Below are 24,131 nucleotides of genomic sequence, written 5' to 3' on the forward strand. Positions count from 1 at the left end.
GTAGATTAGTGGGGTGAGGGCGATGTGTGAGGATACTTTAGGTGAGGGCAGAGCTGATCGTGTAGCGGTATAGTAGGGTGAAGGGGATGGGTGAGGATACAGTAGGTGAGGGCAGAGCTTATCGTGCAGTGGTATAGTGGGTTAAGGAGGGGTGTGAGGTTATAGTAGGTGAGGGCAGAACTGATTGTGCAGCGGTATAGTGGGGTGAGGGGGATGGGTGAGGATACAGTAGGTGAGTGCAGAGCTGGTCGTGCAGTGGTATAGTGGGATGAGGGGGATGTGTGAGAGTACAGTAGGTTAGGGCAGAGCTGATTGTGAGGTGGTACAGTGGACTGAGGGTTACTGCAGGTTGTAGACTTGTTGGAAGAGGTGGGTATTCAAGTTCCTTCTGAAGGTTTCCACGGTAGACGAGAGTCTGATATGTTGAGGTAGAGCATTCCAGGGTATGGGGGAAGCACAGGAGAAATCTTATATATGATCGTGGGAAGAGGAGATAAGAGGGGAGTAGAGAAGGAGATCTTGTGAGGATCTGTGGTTTCATGCAAGTAGGTACCGGGAGACTAGGTCACAGATGTATGGAGGAGACGGGCTGCGAGTGGCTTTGTATTTCATGGTTAGTGTTTTGAACTGGAGTCTTTAGGCAATGGGGAGCCAGTGAAGGGATTGATAGAGTGGTGAGACCAGGGAATAGCAAGGGGAGAGGTGGATTAATCAGGCCACAGAGTTTAGGATAGATTAAAGAGGTGCAAGCATGTTTGGAGGGAGGCCACAGAGTAGGAGGTTGCAGTAGTGGAGGTGGGAGATTATGAGGGCATGCACTAGTGTTGTTGATGATTCTTGGTTAAGAAATGCACAAATACGGAAGTTACTTTTGAGTTGTAGTCAGCAAAAGGTGAAAATGACTTGGATGTGTGGCTTGAAGGATAGAGCAGAGTTGAGGGTTACCCCAAGGCAACAAGCTTGTGAGACTGTGGAGAGTGAGCAGCCAGTAGACTAAGAAATGCAATAAAGCAATGTAATCTAGAGAAGTGGCTGAGTTGAGTAGGTCAAAATACTCAATGTAGTGCTGTTGCAAAGTTGATTAAACCTAAAGTTACACTGTAATGATGCAGCAAAATCCAATGATTTTGAAGAGCTCAGTATGTCAGGAGGCCTAGTCAATATTACAGAGCCCAGCGAGGTAGCAGATCTGGGTTTCCGAAATACAGAACATATTGACTAATTAGAAGAGAGAAGTATGTCAGAATGCACAGAGTGGCTATGCGACAGAGCCAAGCAATGTAGAAGACCTGGGTATTTCAGTAGGCTCAAAGTTGGGCAAGTCTGATGACACAGATTAGCTACGTTGAGTGATGAAGTCTAGGTGGTGACAGACGCAGTACATGAATTCTAAGTAGGAAGCTAAATTGTCGAGGTAAGTAATTCCCCTGGAGCATGCCAGTTTGTCAAAGCAGCAAGAAGAGAATGGCACTTCCTATATATGCGTCGGAGATATTGGGGTGCACTTCAGGTTCCAAAGCCAAGCAGTGAGAAGTATACAAGGCACTCCCATGGGAGTGCCTTGTATACTTCTCACAGTTTGTCAAAGCAAACCTGTTTGTAAAGGAGCATCGAGGCTTGAAGCTGGTCAAGGAGGACAGAGTACTTGGGAATAGATCAAGGAGAGGTGAGTGAGAAGGTTTCAATTTTTATTTGTTTTCTCTTTCCCCCAAATAAATCCCAATCTGTCTCCTTCTCCTTCAATGGGCTCCTGATAGCTGAGGCTTGACATCAAAGCAAAGCAAACATTGGAGAAGAACTATTTTCTGTGAGGTTCCAAGAGACTATTTAGGAATCTGTGAGGTCTTAAACCCATCAGTGCTAATTTTGTTACCAAACTAAAATCCTGAAACCAAGGCTTGTGTGTCACTGAATGTGTGTTTTCTGCATTATGAGACTGGGAAGCCATTTTTTTCTTTTTTAAAGTTAAAAGAAAAATCTCCATAATGCAGTGTGCGTGCTATAAAAAATATTTTTTTCACACTTCATTGATGTAATAGACCAATATTAGACCTGTGCATGCCACCCCATTACTACTGTTGGCTGCAATGACTACCATTCTGCTAAGGTTGATGTCACTCGGACATTTATAAGCCCATGTTTGCATCAAAGAGATTAAAATGGCTTTTTTACAGTGCTAGGAGAACTCAGGTAATATTTTACAGCCAGTAAGAGGCTTGTAGAGTTGAGCGAGTATCTATCTATTCATACTCGCTATGCTCACAACAAGTACTGTCTAATACTCGCGTATTCGTTTTGAATAGTGTGTGCTATGCGAGTCAATGGGGAAAACTGGCAAAGTAACCAGTAACCCGAATTCCGCACTATTCACTACTCGCACGAATAGTACAGCATTCGGGTTACTCGTTACTTTGCCAGTTTTTCCCCATTGACTTGCATTGCACACACTATTCGGAACGAATACATGAGTAGTACACAGTACTCTTATGACTATAGCGAGTACGAATAGTTAGGTACCCTCTCAACTCTACAGGCTTGTCATTATAGTGATTCATAGAGAATATATTTTTCACAAATCATTTTTTGGGGGAAAATTCAGCAAAAGTGATGAATTTTAATTTCAAATGATCCAATCATCTCTTATGAGGGGGATAAACACTGAATGTATTATACATTGTTTATTATTTTAAATCTCATTTGTCATGTACCATTTTAAGGTTAAATAAATAAAGAAAATTTCTTTTATGATGTTATGTCAAGTGCTGAATGTTACTTCTGCAAATTTTGGTGAACCGATCCAGCTAATTAGTCGATGCACCAAAGATAATCGATGGAGGATTTCAGTCATCGGGGAGTGCTGAGCTTTTTAGGTTTTTTTCTATACTTGCATCATATAACAAATAAGGCTACCATATTTAAAGTTCCTTGAGTCCTTTGGTGCCAACCAGCTGTGATTCTAACTTTGTATCTTGCTTGTATTTTGTTTGTTTCCACATGAGTGTGACTTGTATTATTTGGCTGGCTAAGTTATTTTTGTTTTGACTATTCCTGTACATCTTTGGATCTCTGAACATCTGTTTGCTTACGTGGGCTATATTGTGTACAGTGGGGTACCATGCTTTTGTGGGCTGCATTGTCCAGGTACTTTAGAGTGGGGAGTTCACTGAGTTCATTGAGTTCACTTGAGGTGAGGTCACCTGAAGTCACACCTGGGGTACAGGAGTATCGTGCTTACGTGGGATAGATTGTCCAGGTACTTTAGAGTGGTAAGTTCACTGAGTTCATTGAGTTAACCTGAGGTGAGTTCACCTGAAGTCACAGTTGGGGTACAGGGGTATCATGCTTACGTGGGATAGATTGTCCAGGTACTTTAGAGTGGTAAGTTCACAGAGTTCATTGAGTTCACTTGAGGTGAGTTCACCTGAAGTCACAGCTGGGGTACCCGGGTACTGTACTTATGTGGGATAGATTGTCCAGGTACTTTAGAGTGATGAGGTGACTGAGTTCATTCAGTTCACCGGAGGTGAGTTCACCTGAAGTCACAGCTGGGGTACCCGGGTACTGTACTTATGTAGGCTAGATTGTCCAGGTAGTTTAGAGTAGTGCACAATCCATGGAGTCTCTCAACTGTGTCCTTAGAATCCCTCTGTCAAGCACCATGACATCATGCCCTTTCTGTGGGTCTGGTTGACTAATGGCCAACTGGGTAAAGGAGCCTCCAAACTCTCCTCAAAGATGATGTTAAAAAAAGGAGGGATCAGGCCTGATCCTTTGTCCTCACAAGAGAAAAGTCTGAAGTATCTAGTAGAAGATTACTCCCCTCTTCCCATTGTGAACCCACGCAGGATCATCCAGCTACTAGCTATTGAAGGTGCAAGGACACGTTAGCACAATGTTTCAACTTGGCCCGATGAGCTCCTCTAATCCTATTTTCGTTAATTAGAACCCAATGCACAAAGTCATTACAAACTTTTTTTTAGATTTAATTTAATTTGAGAGAATTAAGACATAACTCAGTGATGGGAGGCAACCTTTTCCACTCTTTGGAAACGCTTCCTAGACTACTTGATTAAAATAAACAGTTTTGCTTTGACGTTATCAGCTGTATGTTAATGCAATAAAATGTCTTCAAGAATGAATATTTTAATTAAAAACTTCAAGGAATAGAATCACGTTTTATGTTGTCTACTACATAGACTTTCCAAGATCAAAATTGTACTTAAATCGTTAGGTTTGTTTCACATTATCTTTTAACATCCCAGTCTCTTTCTGGGTACAAAACAGATATAATGTTTGCTAAAAATGTGCCCTGGGAGGTAGCGGCATGTTTCACTCTCCTCCATGCTTAATTTTTTACAATTGTTTTCATTACATTAAGCAAAATAGGATTATTTTCACTAAGAAAAGTTGAGAAGTTAGATACTTTTAATTGTGATATTAGAAAATAAAAAGGATGTAAAATGTCACAATTTTGTCATCATGATCCGTTACGGAACTCTTATTCAAGAGCCAACCTAAGGTCACATGTTAGGGGCTCACATGGTGAGGTATATTCTCTAAAGGCCCCGTCACACACAACGACATATCTAACGATATATTACCGAGGTCACGGATTCCGTGACACACATCCGGCATCGTTAGCGACGTCGTTGCGTGTGACACCAACGATCGACTGTTAACAATCAAAAATACTCACATTATCGTTGATCGTTGACACGTCGTTCATTTTCAAAAAATCGTTGATTGTTGAGGTTGCAGGTTGTTCGTCGTTTCCCGAGGCAGCACACATCGCTACGTGTGACAACTCGGGAACGACGAACTACAGCTTACCTGCAGCCGCCGGCGATGAGGAAGGAAGGAGGTGGGCGGGATGTTACAGCCGCTCATCTCCGCCCCACCGCTTCTTTTGGGCAGCCGCTTAGTGATGCCGCTGTTAGAAAGGAGGCGGTTCACCGGCAACAGCGACATCGCTAGGCAGGTAAGTCCATGTGACGGCTCCGAACGATATTGTGCGCCATGGGCAGAGATTTGCCCATGACGTACAAACGACAGAGGCTGGTAGGCTCGCAAGCGATATCGCTGCGTGTGACGGGGCCTTAAGCCGTAGGTCAGGGTGAGCAGCTGTCACAAGGAGGATTTTACAAATAACGCTGACTCATGGGGAGTCTTTATTCAATAAACTTCTTTTTTACTGTGTATTTTTTTAACTGTACACTTACCGGGTTAGTAATGGGGGTATCTAATAGATGCCTCTCCATTGATAACACCAAAGCCTTCAATTCACAGCTTACATCAACCCCAAAAGTATTACTGCAATTACCCCGCACTAGGGCAATCAAAAAGAGCTGGGCAAATGCCAGAATTGAGCCTTCTAATGGATACACAACTTATGAGGCAGATGCGAGCTTCTATTTTTAGGCTGGGAAGGTACAAATAACCATGGGCCTTCCCAAGCTGATAATATCAGCCCCCAGCTGTCTGCTTTATCTTGGCTGGGTATCAAAAATAGGTGAAACCCCAGGCATTTTTTTTACTCACTGAACTCAATAAACGTGATGAACTCCCCTCAGGCAAACTCAATGAACTCACCTGAGGTGAACTCACTGAACTGAACTCAATGCCAGATTTCCAGTTTAGGCTCTTAGGTTATGTGTGCATGTTGAGTGTTTGGTTGCATTTTTGCTGCATTTTTCTGCCAGATGAAGAGTTGGTTTAGAAATATGTTGCAGAAATCTGCACCAAATCTGCATCTCCTGGCAGAAAAATGCAGCAAGAAAGCAATGCATTTTTCTGTCAGGAGTTGCATATTTGATGCAGAAATTTCTGCATCACAATTCTGCAACAAATTTCTGCCACAAATCTGCATCGCTTGGGAGAGAAAAAAAACCTTATTGTGTTTTTGGTGTGTTTTTCTGCCAGGAGATGCAGATTTTCTGGAACCAAATACTCAACATGTGCCTAAACCGGTAATTCAGCATTGAGTTCACCTCACGTGAGTTCATAGTGTTCCCCTGAGATGAGTTCACTGAGTTGACCTGAGGTGAGTTCATCTGAAATCACAGCTGGGGTACTGGGAGAACCAACAGCTGGTACCTCAGGCGAACTCAGTGACATCCCAGCTGCGGCTCCATCAGTGTGTCATGCAAGTTCAGTTGTGTTTTCTAATGTGACTGCAAACTGTGACATCATATATAGTAGAGCTGGGATCGTTGTTGTTGTGTGGATTATGTCAGACCTGCAGGGGTATTTTGGGGGTTAAGGAATTAAAAGCATGACAGGGTCGGGATGTTGTTTTCTGTACCACTTACCATCTATTTACTCATAACCATTCCCCCAGTAGCGTAAATAGAGTCTAATGAGCCCCAATACAAAATTTGGAACTGTGTCCCTCCTCTATGTTGGCCAGATGTATGGGCCATTATAGCTTTCTAAATTCTATAAAGACATCCTAGTATATCTGTCCCTTATCTTGTTAGATATGTCCCCCATCGTGGGCCCAACCTGGTATGTAAATCCCCCATCCTGGGCCCCTTTCTGATATATATTTCCTCATCTTGGCATACATGTCCCCCATTCTCATTCTGCTACTGTTCTTTACCACATAAAAAAACATTCTTCTCACCTTAATCAGCTCCCATGATGAGCTGCATCCTCTTCTCTAGCCGGTACAGAGGACAGCAGCTGACATCGTTATGCATGCGACGCCAATGCCTGGTGTCAGCTGCTGGCTTCTGATTGGCCTACAGATGTTATTGCCTTAAAGGTGGAAGTCTCATTCTTATGCCGGCGTCACACGGGACGATAAATCGTGCGATCGCATAAGCGATCGCACCCGCCCCCGTCGTCTGTGCATCACAGGCAATTAGTTGCCCGTGTCGCACAAAGTCGTTAACCACCGGTCATACGTACTTACCTCCCGGGCGACATTGCTGTGGGCGGCGAACATCCTCTTCCTGAAGGGGGAGGGATGTTCGGTGTCTCAGCGACGTCACACAGCAGCCAGTCAATAGAAGCGGAGGTGTGGAAATGAGCGGGACGTAACATCCCGCACACCTCCTTCCTTCCGCATTGCCGGCGGGACGCAAGTAAGCCGTGTTCGTCGTACCCGAGGTGTCACACGGAGCGATGTGTACTGCCACGGGAACGATGAACAACCGGAGCACAGAAGGAGGAACGACATTTTGAAAATGAGCGACGTGTCAACGAGCAACGATAAGGTGAGTATTTTTGCTCATTCACAGTCGCTCGTAGCTGTCACACGCTACGATATCTCTGACGATACCAGATGTGCGTCACTAACGACATGACTCCGACGACATATCGCCCGATATATCGTACCGTGTGACGCCGGCATTAGGGGAGAATCCTGGAGATTTCAGCACAAGCAGAGGAAATCTGGAGATACGACGAGGATGAAGCGAAGGGGCCAGATAAATAAGTGGTGGAGGGAGTATAAACATTCTTTTTCTTTTTACATTTTGCAGACCTTTTATTTGCTGACTCCACGTGGAAGCAAAAGACAAAAAAATTGCATTTTGGCGAATGAGGATTTTTGTAAAGTTTGTAAAACAAAAATTAATTTGTCGAAATTCGGTCAACTCTATAGTCAGATTTACACTTCAGATACACAAATACAACAAACTAAAATATGCAATAAATCATTTTTTATGCAATATGAGCTCAAAGATCGTCTGAGAATGACCAAGTGCCACCTCCAGCATCTACACTTCGGTTTTTCACCTTTTCTGTTAAAGAAATGAAATTGTATCTTGCATCCAGGAGCAGTTTGCATGTGATGCATTACCTTGGCACCAGCGGTTTACATTTACATTACTTTTCTATTTTACAGTACCATTTGACATGCTTTATTAGATTTACTTCTTGAGTACTTTCTATCCCAACTCAAAAGACTGGTATTAATATGATGACATCATGTAAAGGGTTACAGCTTTAACAGTTCCTTAAAAAAAAGCTGTTATTTGATTGGTGGATGTGGACAATTGGCCTCATTCATATATCAGCAATTTTTTATCATAGGCAAAAAAACCCCAATTTTTGTTTTTGATTTATTGCTGGGACAATGTGTCAGATTTTACTATCAGTTTTCCGGTATGCAAAAAAATAAGTGGAGGTTTCTCAGGCTTCTCTTATCGTACAGTCCATGAAAAACCAACGGGACACGGATGGCATCCAAGTGCTTAGTGGCCAATGCAAAATCTTCATTAGGGTTCCCAATTACTGCAAGTGTTTATTAGTGATGGTCTTTTTATATGAGACCCTGCACCCATTATAGTATCATCCCTGCAAGTGCAGTCCTACCTTTTTCTCAAACCCATAGACTTGTATTGTGAGTTTGACAAGCAAATGTCGCAGGTGTGTCATGGGTGACACAGTCATGTGGTTTCTGGCCATAGAAGGTCACAGTGTTTGGCTGCACAGAATGCTCCCTGACTTTCCATTGTTCCTGCTGTCAGTATTCATTGCTATAGGTAGCTTCTCTTTTGGGCCCAGCAGGAGCTCTCCTTCCACCCAGCTGCTAATTATCAGTATTCTCTTGGTGCTTAAATACCCCTTCCTTCCTTGGACTGGTCCTGGTGATATTTTCAGTTCCTTCAAGTCTAGGTTGCAGGCAGGTGGTTTGTACTCTATTGTTGCTGAAAACTCTGCAGAACTTCTACCTGAGTTATCTGTGGATAAATAGTTCATGTTTTCCCCTGTGTGTGTCCTCCTTGTGTCTTCTATACTTTTTAAGTGTGGTTGATGAAGAGCTCATCCCATTTGTTCCCTTTTTAGGATCCAGCACTTGGGATACCTAGGGTCAGGTATCCAGATCGGCGCATAGGTGCAGAACCTATCTAGGGTGGTGAGGGACCACAGGGACCAGCGGTAGGTTCAGTCAGGGGTCACCATCTCTCCATTGTGTCTTCTCCAGTGTTTAGTGGGGTTGACGAAGAGCTCATCCCATCCATTCCCTATTCAGGAAAAGAGTCAAGCTAGTAGGACGCAGGAGGAGGAATATACACCGAGGACCCGACCCACAAAGGCCTGTTCTGCTGCACATGTCAATCACAGGATGCACAAATTTCTGGACCTGTGTGAATGTTTTTGTTCTACAATCAAAAAGTCAATATGAAAACTGAAGGTGTGGTTATATTCACCATGAAAGTGCCAATATAGCACTGCCTTTACTTTATATAGCAAAATCCTGCTGCTTGGTTCCCTTTAAAGATGTTGTCCGCTACTTTAACATTGATGGCCTGTCCTCATCAATGTCTGATTGGCCAGGATCCAACACCGTGCACCCCCACCAATCAGCTGTTCCCTGTGCCGGCGGTGTCAGCAGGCAGACGAAAATGCTCAGTTCCGGAGCTGCTCTATCTTCTGATAGTGGTCACAGCCAAATACTGTATATATCTACCTTCATATTCAAATCAATAGGAGGCGGATGTGCAGTACCCGGCCGCGGCCACTATCAGTAGACGAAGCAGCTCCGGAACTGAGCATTTCCGGATGCCTGCTGCTGCCGCCGGCACCGAGAACAGTTGATCGCCAGAGGTGTAGGGTCTCGGACATTGATGACCTATCCAAAGGATAGGCCATCAATATAAAAGTAGTGGACAACCACTTTAAGGAAAAAAGATAAAGGTATTGGAAAAGATGCAAAAAAAATCACAGATTTTTACCCAACAAGCAATTTTTTATCACCAGAAATAACCGTTTACAAAGGTCTATGTACAAGGCTGTATTGTGGATGCTGTTATTTGTATGCACCCATTTGAGTCTCTGGGACTCCAATTTTGTACATTCACATTATAGACATATTTTAAGTAAAACTGTTATTTCTAAGGGAGCAAACAACTCCTCACATTGGCACAATATTGTTCTCCATTAGGGGTGGACACAGCATTGCTGCAACCTGTACAACTGCGCAGAGGTCCAAGAGGGAAGGGGGACACTTGTATCTCCAAAGCATTATGATGAACAATTGTTTGTGGCCCGTTTATTGTTCTTGTACAGGAAACCCCTTCTTTGCGTGTCCAGTCCTTTCACGCTAGGTACAGGGAGTAGTACCAAGTGAATGGCGAAAGGTAAGGGAAAATAAACCCTGTGTCTTGGGAAAGGAGATGGTGACCCCTCACTAAACCTACACCTGGTCCCTGGGGTCCTTAACCACCCTAGATAGGTTCCTCACCTATGTGTTGAGCCAGATACCTGACCCTAGGTATCTCTAGTGCTGGACCCTAAATAGGGAATGGATGGGATTAGCTCTTCATCAACCTCACTAAACACTAACGGAAGACACAAGGAAGATACGAGGTAAAATGCATGAACAATTTACAGTGCCTACAAGTAGTCTTCAACCCCCTGCAGATTTAGCAGGTTTGATAAGATGCAAATAAGTTAGAGCCTGCAAACTTCAAACAAGAGCAGGATTTATTAACAGATGCATAAATCTTACAAACCAACAAGTTATGTTGCTCAGTTAATTTTAATAAATTTTCGACAAAAAAGTGTGGGTCAATTATTATTCAACCCCTAGGTTTAATATTTTGTGGAATAACCCTTGTTTGCAATTACAGCTAATAATCGTCTTTTATAAGACCTGATCAGGCCGGCACAGGTCTCTGGAGTTATCTTGGCCCACTCCTCCATGCAGATCTTCTCCAAGTTATCTAGGTTCTTTGGGTGTCTCATGTGGACTTTAATCTTGAGCTCCTTCCACAAGTTTTCAATTGGGTTAAGCTCAGGAGACTGACTAGGCCACTGCAACACCTTGATTTTTTCCCTCTTGAACCAGGCCTTGGTTTTCTTGGCTGTGTGCTTTGGGTCGTTGTCTTGTTGAAAGATGAAATGACGACCCATCTTAAGATGCTTGATGGAGGAGCGGAGGTAGGCCAAATCTCCAGGTAGGCCGTGCTATCCATCTTCCCATGGATGCGGACCAGATGGCCAGGCCCCCTTGGCTGAGAAACAGCCCCACAGCATGATGCTGCCACCACCATGCTTGACTGTAGGGATGGTATTCTTCGGGTCATATGCAGTGCCATCCAGTCTCCAAACGTCACGTGTGTGGTTGGCACCAAAGATCTCGATCTTGGTCTCATCAGACCAGAGAACCTTGAACCAGTCTGTCTCAGAGTCCTCCAAGTGACCATGAGCAAACTGTAGACGAGCCTTGACATGACGCTTTGAAAGTAAAGGTACCTTACGGGCTCGTCTGGAACGGAGACCATTGTGGTGGAGTACGTTACTTATGGTATTGACTGAAACCAATGTCCCCACTGCCATGAGATCTTCCCGGAGCTCCTTCCTTGTTGTCCTTGGGTTAGCCTTGACTCTTTGGACAAGCCTGGCCTCGGCACGGGTGGAAACCTTTAAAGGCTGTCCAGCCTGTGGAAGGCTAACAGTAGTTCCATAAGCCTTCCACTTCCGGATGATGCTCCCAACAGTGGAGACAGGTAGGCCCAACTCCTTGGAAAGGGTTTTGTACCCCTTGCCAGCCTTGTAACTCTCCACGATCTTGTCTCTGATGGCCTTGGAATGCTCCTTTGTCTTTCCCATGTTGACCAAGTATGAGTGCTGTTCACAAGTTTGGGGAGGGTCTTAATTAGTCAGAAAAGGCTGGAAAAATAGATAATTAATCCAAACATGTGAAGCTCATTGTTCTTTGTGCCTGAAATACTTCTTAATACTGTGGGGGAACCAAACAGAATTCTTGTTGTTTGAGGGGTTGAATAATAAATGACCCTCTGAATGAACTTTTCACAATTTAAAAAAAAAATAAAAAAAGAAATAACATTCTTTTTTGCTGCATTTCACACTTCCAGGCTGATCTACAGTCCAAATGTCACAATGCCAAGTTAATTCCGAATGTGTAAACCTGCTAAATCTGCAGGGGGTTGAATACTACTTGTAGGCACTGTATTAACAGATGACAAAGGTAGGAGATCAGCAAAGTTTCAGCAATGATACTACAGATGAGAGCAAGCCACTTGCTTGCAACCAGAGCTTGAATGAACTGAAAATATCACCAGCACCAGTCAAGGCAAGAAGGGAGTATTTAAGCACCAAGAGAATACTGATAATCAGCATCTGGATGCAAGGATAGAACCACTGGGTTCTAATGGGGAAGAGATGAAATCCCAGCAGGAAAGCTTCTTAGTTCTATGGAAAATCAGTGAGTATTCTGTGCAGCCAAACACTATGACCTTCTATTGCCAGAAATTGCATGACTGTTATTCACTCGTGACAACTCCTGTGGCCCATACACATTTTAGTTACAAATTTCATTAACACACCTTCCACATGAAGATTTTTATTTCTTTTTAATCTGCACCCATTTTAAGCAAGGAGGAAATCTCTGTATGAAAACCCAGCTAATTCCCAAAACAAATTTGGAGCCAAAAATACAGAGAAAAAAATCCACCGCTTTTTGTCCAACCCTAAAGCCCCCTTTACATGCAACGACATCGCTAACGAGATGTCATTGAGGTCACGGAATTCATGATGTACATCCGGCCTCATTAGCAACGTCGTTGCGTGTAACAGTTCCGAGTGAGTGCTAACGATCAAAAAATGCTCACCTTATCGTTGATCGTTGACACGTCGTTCATTTCCAAAATATCGTTGCTGCTTCAGGACGCAAGTTGTTGGTCGTTCCTGAGGCAGCACACATCGCTACGTGTGACACCCCGGAACGTCGAACAACAGCTTAGCTGCATCCTCCGTCAACGAGGTGGGAGTGACGTTAATGCGGCTGCTTTCCTATCCTCCACTTCTATTGGGTGCCCCGCTGTGTGACGTCGCTGTGACGCCGCACGAACCGCCCCCTTAGAAAAGAGGTTGTTCGTCGGCCACAGCGACGTCGCTAGGAAGGTAAGTAGTGTGACGGGTACTAGCGATATTGTGCGCCATGGGCAGTGACTTGCTCGTGACGCACAAACGACGGGGGCGGGTGCTTTCACGAGCGACATCGCGTGTAAAGCGGCCTTAAGTATAAGCTTCCACACCCCCCTCATGATTGTCCGCGTAGTGATTTACATGCCTGATTGTCCCGTCTCGCTTTACCCCGGTTGGCTCTTCTCCTCGTCTGCTTTCCCAATGTTTTGATCTCATGGTTGATTACGACACGCCGGCGTCTCGTCCTCATGAAACACTTGTGAGTGTGATTATACCCTGCAACTGCTGAAGCCTCACAATCTCCTCTTTTCTTTTAATTAAAGAGATGTTATAAGAGCATCTTCTCCGCGGTGATCTCTCCACCTATCCAGCACCCGGATCTTTCTTTAGAGCCGTGATTTGCCTCTTTTGTTGAGTTAATGTATCAAGCGGCTCTAATCAGCGCTCCGCACAGCCGACTCACCGGCACGGAACGCCATCTATTTTCCCACTGTGGCAATGGTGATATTAAACCAGGGGAGGGAAAAAATAATACAATTTCTAAAGACATCATCTTGGATTACACTCCTTTGTACGCAATCAGGACATGATGTATTATAGTCTCTTTATTGACAGGTTTTTTTGTATTTTATTATCTCTTTTTGCAGAAATAACATTATAACATTGACTTTTGTCCTTGGTTATCTGCTAACGTAATATATTGTTGGTTTTTTTTTTGCTAGTTGCATAGGAACCGTTTCACTTGTACAACTTGGTAGAACTATTTAATGCTCCATGAGCTGAATATAAAAAAATAGGTTATAAAGACTAGTGCATGTGAGACTAGGCTGTATGGGGAATAGTGATCATTTCAAAAAGGCTCCCATGGACACATGGAGGGTGTAAAAATACCCATAAAGGGGGCTTTACACACAGCGATATCGCTAGCGAGCGTACCCGCCCCTGTCAGTTGTGTATCACGGGCAAATCGCTGCCCATGGCGCACAATATCGTTAGGAGCCGACACATGGACTTACCTGCCTAGCGACGTCGCTCTGGCCGGCGAACCGCGTCCTTTCTAAGGGGGCGGTTCGTACAGCGTCACAGCGGCGTCACTAAGCGGCAGCCCAAAAGAAGCGGAGAGGCGAAGATGAGAGGCCGTAACATCCCGCCCACCTCCGTCCTTCCTCATTGCCAGCGGCCGCAGGTAAGCTGTAGTTCGTCATTCCCGGGGTGTCACACGTAGCGATGTGTGCTGCCACAGGAACGACGAACAATCTGCGTCCTCAACAATCAACGATTTTTTTTAAAATGAACGACGTGTCAACGATGGACGATTTGGTGAGCATTTTCCATCGTTAATGGACGCTTGTTGATGTCACACGCAACGACGTCGTTAACGAGGCCGGATGTGCGTCATGGAATTCGTGACCCCGGCGATATATCGTTAGATACGTCGTTGCGTGTAACGGGGTCTTAAGAGTCAGAACACCATATGGTATAAAATTTATATTTTTTTATTTTGAAATTTAAAAATAGAAATATTAAAAACAATGAGCGAGCAAAATATTTAAATATAGGCAGGGTAATTCCTGAAGGCAGTATGTGCAAATATAAACAAATAAGTAAAATATGTCCCCCATGTATGACAATTACTGTAGATGTAAGCAAGTGGTTTGCATATATAAAGCACCCGAACTCTGTTTTTTGTAAAGTCTGTGTTTGATACAAACTCCGATCCTCGGGTTCGCTCATCTCTACTTAAGAGCAAGTGGGTCTTTGTCAAGTCACTTGCTCTTGAGCTGAGACATTGCCACCTTGTACCATGCGCCGTTAAAATGCACTTTTGAGTCTTGCCCACATTTTTAGTTTTTTATGGTCTAGGTTGGTGGGTTACACCTTGTAGGCCTGGTTATTGTGACAATGACACTATTTATGCCAAATGCCTAAAAAGAGAGAATTAAACACGCAGTGATGTCATGAGTTGAGATCTTTGCCGGCGCATGCGCAAAACCTTCCTAGACCAGGCAAACCAGGAAGGCCGAAGTTCAGGGAACAGCTGACCCCGATCCGACAATGGGACAAGGACTGAACGGTTGGTAGGAGTGGAGGTGAGTATAAGGGGTTTTCTTATGATTTTTTTTACATTTCAATGGGAAATAAACACAGAAACAGAGGGTCAGTAGTTTAGGATATATAATAAACTATCTGTAGCACCCGGCGTGGCCTGGGATAGTAACTGTCTCTCTGTTTCACTCCCAGTCTCTGTCTATCTCCCTCTCTGTCTGTCTCTTTCCCTTTCTCTCTATCTCTTTCCCTGTCTGTCTCTTTCCCTGTCTGTCTCTTTCCCTGTCTGTCTCTTTCCCTGTCTCTATGTGTCTATCTGTGTCTGTCTGTCTCTTTCCCTGTCTGTCTCTTTCCCTGTCTGCCTATCTCTCTTTCTCTGTTGTCTCATTTTCTGTCTGTCTCTTTCCCTGTCTGTCTCTTTGTCTGTGTCTGTCTGTCTCTTACACTGCCTGTCTCTTTACATATCTGTCTCTTTCTCTGTCTGTCTCTTTCCCTGTCTGTCTATCTCTCTTTCTCTGTTGTCTCATTCTCTGTCTGTCTCTTTCCCTGTCTGTCTCTTTGTGTGTGTCTGTCTGTCTGTCTCTTACACTGCCTGTCTCTTTACATATCTGTCTCTTTCTCTGTCTGTCTCTTTCCCTGTCTGTCTCTCTTTCCCTGTCTGTCTCTTTCCCGGTGTCTATCTGTGTTTGTCTGTTTCTTTGTCTGTCTGTCTCTGTCCCTGTCTGCCTGTCTCTGTCCCTGTCTTTCTGTCTTTCTGTCTCTGTCCCTGTCTATCTCTTTCCCTGTCTGTCTCTTTCCCTGTCTGTCTATCTCTCTTTCCATGTCTGTCCCATTCCCTGTCTGTCTCTTTGTCTGTCTCTTTGTGTCTATCTGTGTCTGCCTGTCTCTTTCCCTGTCTGTCTCTTTCCATGTCTGTCTGTCTCTTTCCCTGTCTGTCTCTTTCCCGGTGTCTATCTGTGTTTGTCTGTTTCTTTGTCTGTCTGTCTCTGTCCCTGTCTGCCTGTCTCTGTCCCTGTCTTTCTGTCTCTTTCCCTGTCTATCTCTTTCCCTGTCTGTCTCTTTCCCTGTCTGTCTATCTCTCTTTCCCTGTCTGTCCCATTCCCTGTCTGTCTCTTTGTGTCTATCTGTGTCTGTCTGTCTCTTTCCCTGTCTGTCTCTTTCCATGTCTGTCTGTCTCTTTCCCTGTCTGTCTCTCTTTCCCTGTCTGTCTCTTTGTCTGTCTCTTTGTGTCTATCTGTGTCTGCCTGTCTCTTACACTGCCTGTCTCTTTCCCTGTCTGTCTGTCTCTTTCCCTGTCTGTCTCTCTTTCCCTGTCTGTCTCTCTTTCCCTGTCTGTCTCTTTCCCGGTGTCTATCTGTGTGTGTCTGTTTCTTTGTCTGGCTGTCTCTGTCCCTGTCTTTCAGTCTCTTTCCCTGGCTGCCTTGTGACACGCCAACATTCCATTTAAGGGCATAGCTGCGCATTCTTCCGAAGTTCTGGCTGAAATGTGGCTCCCAGCTCCATTGACTTTAATGGAGGCAGGTTTTTGGTGAATAACTGTAAAGTGCAGGGTTAAAATTTCCTCTCAAAAAATAGTCTATGATGTTCCCTGATTTAAATGGAGTGTCTGTGCAAAATTTTGTGATTGTACATGATTCCTTAAGTGGACAGACATACATACACTCAGCTTTATATATTAGATATATACAGTAGATACAGTATATGGAAGAAGACAAAAGCTATCAAGCAGCCGCCACTCTTAAATGAAATGAATATAAATTATGCATAATTAAATTATTAGAGCAAATTAACATAAGGAACAATAGGAGGGTGGCAATGTCTTATACCGTCTCAGTGGCTTCTCTACAGACAGCTGATCGAGTTTCCCAGCACATTGACAACCAAACAGCTTTTTGGTCACGAGACATTACCTTCCCAGCACGAGGCATGTCTATCAGCAAAAAACAGTTGTAAAATAAGAAGTGACTATCTGTATTTATGATATCTGTCTTGCTTACAAACCCATTTACATAATGGATGGGTATCATTAGCCATCCAACAACAAACTAAAAAGTACAATGATGAGTTTCATAGGTTCATTAAAATTATATTTCAGAAGAGTCATTAGGATCCACCAGACAGCGCGTTGTCTCCAAATAAATGAGATGGAACTAAAGTATTTTCAACTACTGTAGATTGAAAAAAGGGGGTAGAAAAAAAAAAAATCAAATATATTAAAACTATAAAGCTCTGGAGATAGCGATGAAAAGTATCACCAAAATATTCAATTTACTAGAACAGAGGCGAAATGGCCTTTTAATGATGTGTGCAGCATCCTGAGCGACAGATAATGGCGATCAATATTTCATAATTATTCTATTTATGAATGCGCCGTACTAAAATCTGAGATGAGAATGAAGCTCGCGTCCTTCATACTCTGCTGTATCTCGGACGGTGGATACGGACCCCCACCCATCTACGTTTCATTACATTAGTCCGGACATGGCGAGAAGTGGTGAAGTTTGTGGTCAACGTGCCCTAATAATAAAGCCCTAAGCCGTATGTCTTACTTCTGGTAAATGCAAAGGTTGAAGATGTTGCTCGTCCTGGCCCGTACCCTCTTGAGACTGTCTCTTTATTAATTAGTTTCCATGATATTTTGCTTGTTTGATCTTACTAAAATAGCACTTGACATCAACGTTGCGGTGAACGGCTGCTTGTTATTTTCTTGAATGGCATTTTACATCCGATGGAGGTTACAGTAAGAAGAGGTTTTCTTTCCTGGATGTCAGGCACTTCACTTCCAATGCACAATGTCAGATAGACCTTCAAAGTACAGAGAAACAATCCTTCTTTGTCATTATTGCTCTTAACTTGATGTGTCAGGAACTTTTTCTCTTCTACGCAAGTGAAATAGAAATTGGTCTACACTTCTAGAATTGCTCATTAGAGACGGACCGAGTAACCCGAGTTTAGAGATTAATCGAGTTTGTGTTGAATTTTTAGAAATCCGTTGAATAATAATTGAATTAGTGCGAATCACCTAACGTGGCCACCACTAATTTATATATTTGAGAAGATTAAGGATCACATAACGTAAGGCACAGCCAGGAGAACTGCTTCATAATTTATTGCAGCTATCACATCACATGGTAGAACACATCCAATCATAAGGGAATAGCACAGCCAGTATAAAAGCAGAGGGAAGGAATGTAGCGGCCAATTTATGAGGAAACTGTATAGTGAGAGACATCACAGCTTACACCTTAATTATCAGGATAAAACAAGGAATCCTTAATTATCATTACTGCTCTTAACTTGATATGTCAGGAACTTTTTCTCTTCTACGCAAGTGAAATAGAAATTGGTCCACACTTCTAGAATTGCTCATTAGAGACGGACTGAGTAACCCGAGTTTAGAGATTAATCGAGTTTGTGTTGAATTTTTAGAAATCCGTTGAACAATATTGAATTAGTGCAAATCACCTAACAGCCAGGAGACCTGCTTCGTATTTACTTACAGCCATCACATCACATGATAGAACACATCCAAACAAAAGAGATTATCGCAGCCATTATAAAAGCAGAGGTAGGGAATGCAGCGGCCAATTTATGAGGAAACTGTACACTGAGAGACATCACAGCTTACACCTTAGTTATCAGGATAAAGCGAGGAATCCTTCATTATCATTACTGCTCTTAACTTGATGTGTCAGGAACTTTTTCTCTTCTACGCAAGTGAAATAGAAATTGGTCTACACTTCTAGAATTGTTCATTAGAGACGGACTGAGTAACCCGAGTTTAGAGATTAATCGAGTTTAAGTTGAATTTTTACAAATCCTATAAACGATATTGAATTTGCGTAAATCACCTAACGTGGCTGCCACTAATTTAAATATTTGAGAAGATTGCATGAGCCAGAAAAAGATCACATAACGTAAGGCACAGGCAGGAGAACTTCTTCGTAGTTCTTTACAGCTATCACATCACATGGTAGAAAACATCCAAACAAAGGAGATTATCGCAGCCATTATAAAAGCAGAGGTAGGGAATGCAGCGGCCAATTTATGAGGAAACTGTACACTGAGAGACATCACAGCTTACACCTTAGTCATCAGGATAAAGCGAGGAATCCTTCATTATCATTACTGCTATTAACTTGATGTGTCAGGAACTTTTTCTCTTCTACGCAAGTGAAATAGAAATTGGTCTACACTTCTAGAATTGCACATTAGAGACGGACCGAGTAACCCGAGTTTAGAGATTAATCGAGTTTGTGTTGAATTTTTAGAAATATGTTGAACAATATTGGATTAGCGCGAATCACCTAACGTAGCCGCCACTAATTTATATATTTGAGAAGATTAAGGATCACATAACGTAGGGCACAGCCAGGAGAACTGCTTCATAATTTATTGCAGCTATCACATCACATGGTAGAACACATCCAATCATAAGGGAATAGCGCAGCTAGTATAACAGCAGAGGGAAGGAATGCAGCGGCCAATTTATGATGAATCTGTATCAGGAAAAAGCGAGAAACCCATAAAACATTGAAGAAACCAGAGTTTAGAAATTAATCGAGTTTGTGTTGAAATCCGTTGAACAATATTGGATTAGCGCGAATCACCTAACGTGGCCGCCACCAATTTACATATTTGAGAAAATTGCATGAGCCAGAGAAGGATCATATAACATTAGGCACAGCCAGGAGACCTGCTTCATAATTCCATACAGCCATCACATCACATGGTATAACACATCCAAGCAGAAGGGACGATCGCAGCCAGTATAAAAGCAGAGGCAAGGAATGCAGTGGACAATTTATGCTGAATCTGTATACTGAGAGACATCACAGTTTACACCTTAGTTATCAGGATAAAGTGAGAAACCCATAAAACACTAAAGAAACCCGAGTGTAGAAATTAATCGAGTTTGAGTTGAATTTTTAGAAATCCTATAAACGATATTGATTCTGCGTGAATCACCTAACGTGGCTGCCACTAATTTAAATATTTGAGAAGATTACATGAGCCAGAAAAGGATCATATAACGTAAGGAACAGGCAGGAAAACTGCTTTATAGTTCCTTACAGCTATCACATCACATGGTAGAAAACATCCAAACAAAGGAGATTATCGCATCCAGTATAAAAGCAGAGGTAGGGAATGTAGCGGCCAATTTATGAGGAAACTGTATACTGAGAGACATCACAGCTTACACCTTAGTTATCAGGATAAAGCGAGGAATCCTTCTGTGCCATTATTGCTCTTAACTTGATGTGTCAGGAACTTTTTCTCTTCTACGCAAGTGAAATAGAAATTGGTCCGCACTTCTAGAATTGCTCAATAGAGATGGACCGAGTAACCCAAGTTTAGAGATTAATCGATTTTGTGTTGAATTTTTAGAAATCCGTTGAACAATATTGAATTAGCGCAAATCACCTAACGTGGCCACCACCAATTTATATATTTGAGAAGATTAAGGATCACATAACGTAAGGCACAGCCAGGAGAACTGCTTCATAATTTATTGCAGCAATCACATCAAATGGTAGAACATATCCAATCATAAGGAAATAGTGTGCAGCCAGTATAACAGCAGAGGGAAGGAATGCAGCGGCCAATTTATTATGAATCTGTATCAGGATAAAGCGAGAAACCCATAAAACATTGAAGAAACCCGAGTTTAAAAATTAATCGAGTTTGTGTTGAATTTTTAGAAATCCGTTGAACAATATTGAATTAGCGCGAATCACCTAACGTGGCCACCATCAATTTATATATTTGAGAAGATTGCATTTGCCAGAGGAGGATCATATAACATTAGGCACAGCCAGGAGACCTGCTTCATAATTCCATACAGCCATCACATCACATAGTAGAGCACATTCAATCAGGAGTGACTATAACAGCCAGTATAAAAGCAGAGGCAAGGAATGCAGTGGCCAATTTATGAGGAAACTGTATACTGAGAGAAATCACAGTTTACACCTTAGTTATCAGGATAAAGTGAGAAACCTATAAAATACTAAATAAACCTGAGTTTAGAAATTAATTGAGCTTGTGTTTAATTTTTAGAAATTCGCTGAACAATATTGGATTAGCGTCAATCATCTAACGTGGCCACCAATTTACATATTTAAGAAGACTGCATGAGGCAGAGGAGGATCACATAACGTAAGGCACAGTCAGGAGAACTGTTTCATAATTCCTTACAGCTATCACATCACATGGTAGAGCACATCCAATCAGGAGTGACTATAACAGTCAGTATAAAAGCAGAGAGAAGGAATGCAGCGGCCAAGTTATGCTGAATCTGTATACGGAGAGACATTACAGCTTACACATTAGTCATCAGGATAAAGCGAGAAACCCATAGAACACTGAAGAAACACGAGTTTAGAAATTGAGTTTGTGTTGAATTTTTAGAAATGCGCTGAATAATATTGCATTAGCGCAAATCATCTAACGTGGCCACCACCAATTTGCATATTTAAGAAGGCTGCATGAGCCAGAGGTGGATCATATAACATTACGCACCGCCAGGAGAACTGCTTCATAATTCCTTACAGCTATCACATCACATGGTAGAGCACATAAAATTAAGAATGATTATAACAGCCAGTATAAAAGCTGAGGGAAGGAACTCTGGAATTAATTAATTAAGTAATTAATTCCAGAATGGCCACTTTTGCTGATCTTGTAGGAGGGCTCAAGTAATCAGCCTAAATATTCATGTTCTATTTATCATAACATATGCACATAGTAATCATGATAGACATTATACATTAAAGGGAATCTGTCAATAAGATATTGCTTACAAATCAGAGTGAAGAGGGGGTTAATGCCGCGCATCAGCCAAAATCAAGATGTAGCACGTTGATGTTATAAACGTATTCTTTTATTCCATCGGTCTACGCGTTTCGAGGATATACCTCTTCTTCAGGACCAGTGCATCAACATAGTATTATTACTATGTTGATGCACTGGTCCTGAAGAAGAGGTATATCCTCGAAACGCGTAGACCGATGGAATAAAAGAATACGTTTATAACATCAACGTGCTACATCTTCATTTTGGCTGATGCGCGGCATTAACCCCCTCTTCACTCTGATTTGTATGCACATCCACGTGGGGCTGCAGCAGACGCCATCATCCTATGCTCTATCAGTGGTTGTGACTATCACAACCTTTTCAGGTGAGTGTATTTTTCCTGATCTACCTCACCGATCTGTTGGTATTACACTATCAGCGCTCCTTATTTTTCAGTTAATAAGATTTTGCTAGCTCCTCTGAAAGCAGCATAATGTAGGAAAAGAGACTCTGACTCCAACCATGTATCACTTAGTTTACTGTGTGCAGCAGTTGTAACACAATCAGAGTTTCTCAGATGTAGTACAGCTCAGAAAGCTAACCGCGCCCACACCACGGCTCTCTGTGTACATTGTCTATAGCCACTGAGCTGCTAATTGGACCACCGCTCACCAGTTCTGTAGTCCAAGCAGTGATAATCACCTGGTGATAAAACAGTCATTGTAAGTAAACAACAACAACACAGCCTAATAAGTGACAAATCACTAAAATTATAGTTTTAATCCTCACCTCATATTTACATAGCAAAACTCTGCTGACAGATTCCCTTTAAAGAGGGACAGGTTACTAGACAAGACAGATGAAGAAATTGTTTTTTATACCTTCTTTATATTTTCATGAAAAGTTAGTCCTGTACACACTCCATACGAGCAACACAGTATTGGTCTTCTCTGTATTCCTTATTTTAGAAGTTTAGAAGTGTTATTTATTTGAGCAGGCTCAGTATTTTAGAGAAGTATGTGTTAGTTAGACAGTCGCTAACCCCTGTTATAAGCATAGTGCTTAAAGGAAATTTGTCAGCAGGATTTTACCCCCAAAACTATATGTATATGTGCATGTAACACTTCAAAAGACAAGTCCAGGGATACCTGGACAACGCTGAAGATCTATTTGTTGATCGGAAGTCTCTGTCACTCCAGCTCTATTCCTGACCCAGCGCTTCCATCTCTTGCTTGACTGTCAGTCTCTGTGGTGTGTGATTTAAGGCAAAAGAATCATGAGTCAACAAGAAGGAGGAGGCGTTGGGCGGGGAATAGAGCGGAGTGACGGAGGCTTCAAATAACTCTTCAGCCTCATTACATATCAATTTAAACACAGATTTCTCAGTGTTGAAGGAATGGACTGGCCATGTAGAGGTATTGCTGGATTTGACTTTGGAAGACCTATTGTCACGGGTGTGTCATGGGTGACAGACAATCATGTGGTTTCTGGCCATAGAAGGTCACAATGTTTTGCTGTGCAGAATGCTCCCTGACTTTCCATTGTTCCTGCTGTTAGTATTCATTAGTATAGGTAGTTTTCCTGTTGGATTCATCTCTCCCCCTTTTGGACCCAGCAGGAGCTCTCCTTCCACCCAGCTGCTGATCATTGGCATTATCTTGCTGCTTAAATACCCCTTCCTTCCTTGGACTTGTGCTGGTGATAGTCTTCAGTTCATGCAAGCCTTGGTTGCAAGCAGGTGGTTTGCACTCCTCTGTTGTATCATTGCTGAACTTCTGCCTGATTCATCTATGATAAGTAGTTCATGCATTTTCATCCCCTCCTTGTATCTAGTGTTCAGTGGGGTTGACGAAGAGCTCATCCAATCCATTCATTATGTAGGGCCCAGCACTAGGGATTCATATGGTCAGGAATCCGGCTTGGCGCATAGGTGCAGAACCTATCCAGGGTGGTGAGGGACTCCAGTGACAAACAGTCAGTTCGGTCAGGGGTCACTATCTCCTCATTGTGTCTTCTCTAGTGTTTAGTGGGGTTGATGAAGAGCTCATCTCATCCCTTCCCTATTTAGAGTCCATCACCAGGGATACCAAGGGTCAGGTATCTGGCACGGCACATAGGTGTGGAACCTATCTAGGGTGGTGAGGGACCCCAAGGACAAGCAGTCGGTTGGTGAGGGGTCACTATCTCTCCATTGTGTCTTCTCTAGTGTTTAGTTGGGTTGACGAAGAGCTCATCCCATCCGTTCCCTATTTAGGGCCCAGCACTAGGGATATCTAGGGTCAGGTATCCGGCTTGACGCATAGGTACAGAACCTATCTAGGGTGGTGAGGGACCCAGGGATCAGCAGCAGGTTTGGTCAGGAGTCACCATCTCCTCCTGTCCTAGACACA

Source organism: Anomaloglossus baeobatrachus, chromosome 8, assembly GCF_048569485.1.
Source record: "Anomaloglossus baeobatrachus isolate aAnoBae1 chromosome 8, aAnoBae1.hap1, whole genome shotgun sequence".
In the NCBI taxonomy this organism is placed as follows: Eukaryota; Metazoa; Chordata; class Amphibia; order Anura; family Aromobatidae; genus Anomaloglossus; species Anomaloglossus baeobatrachus.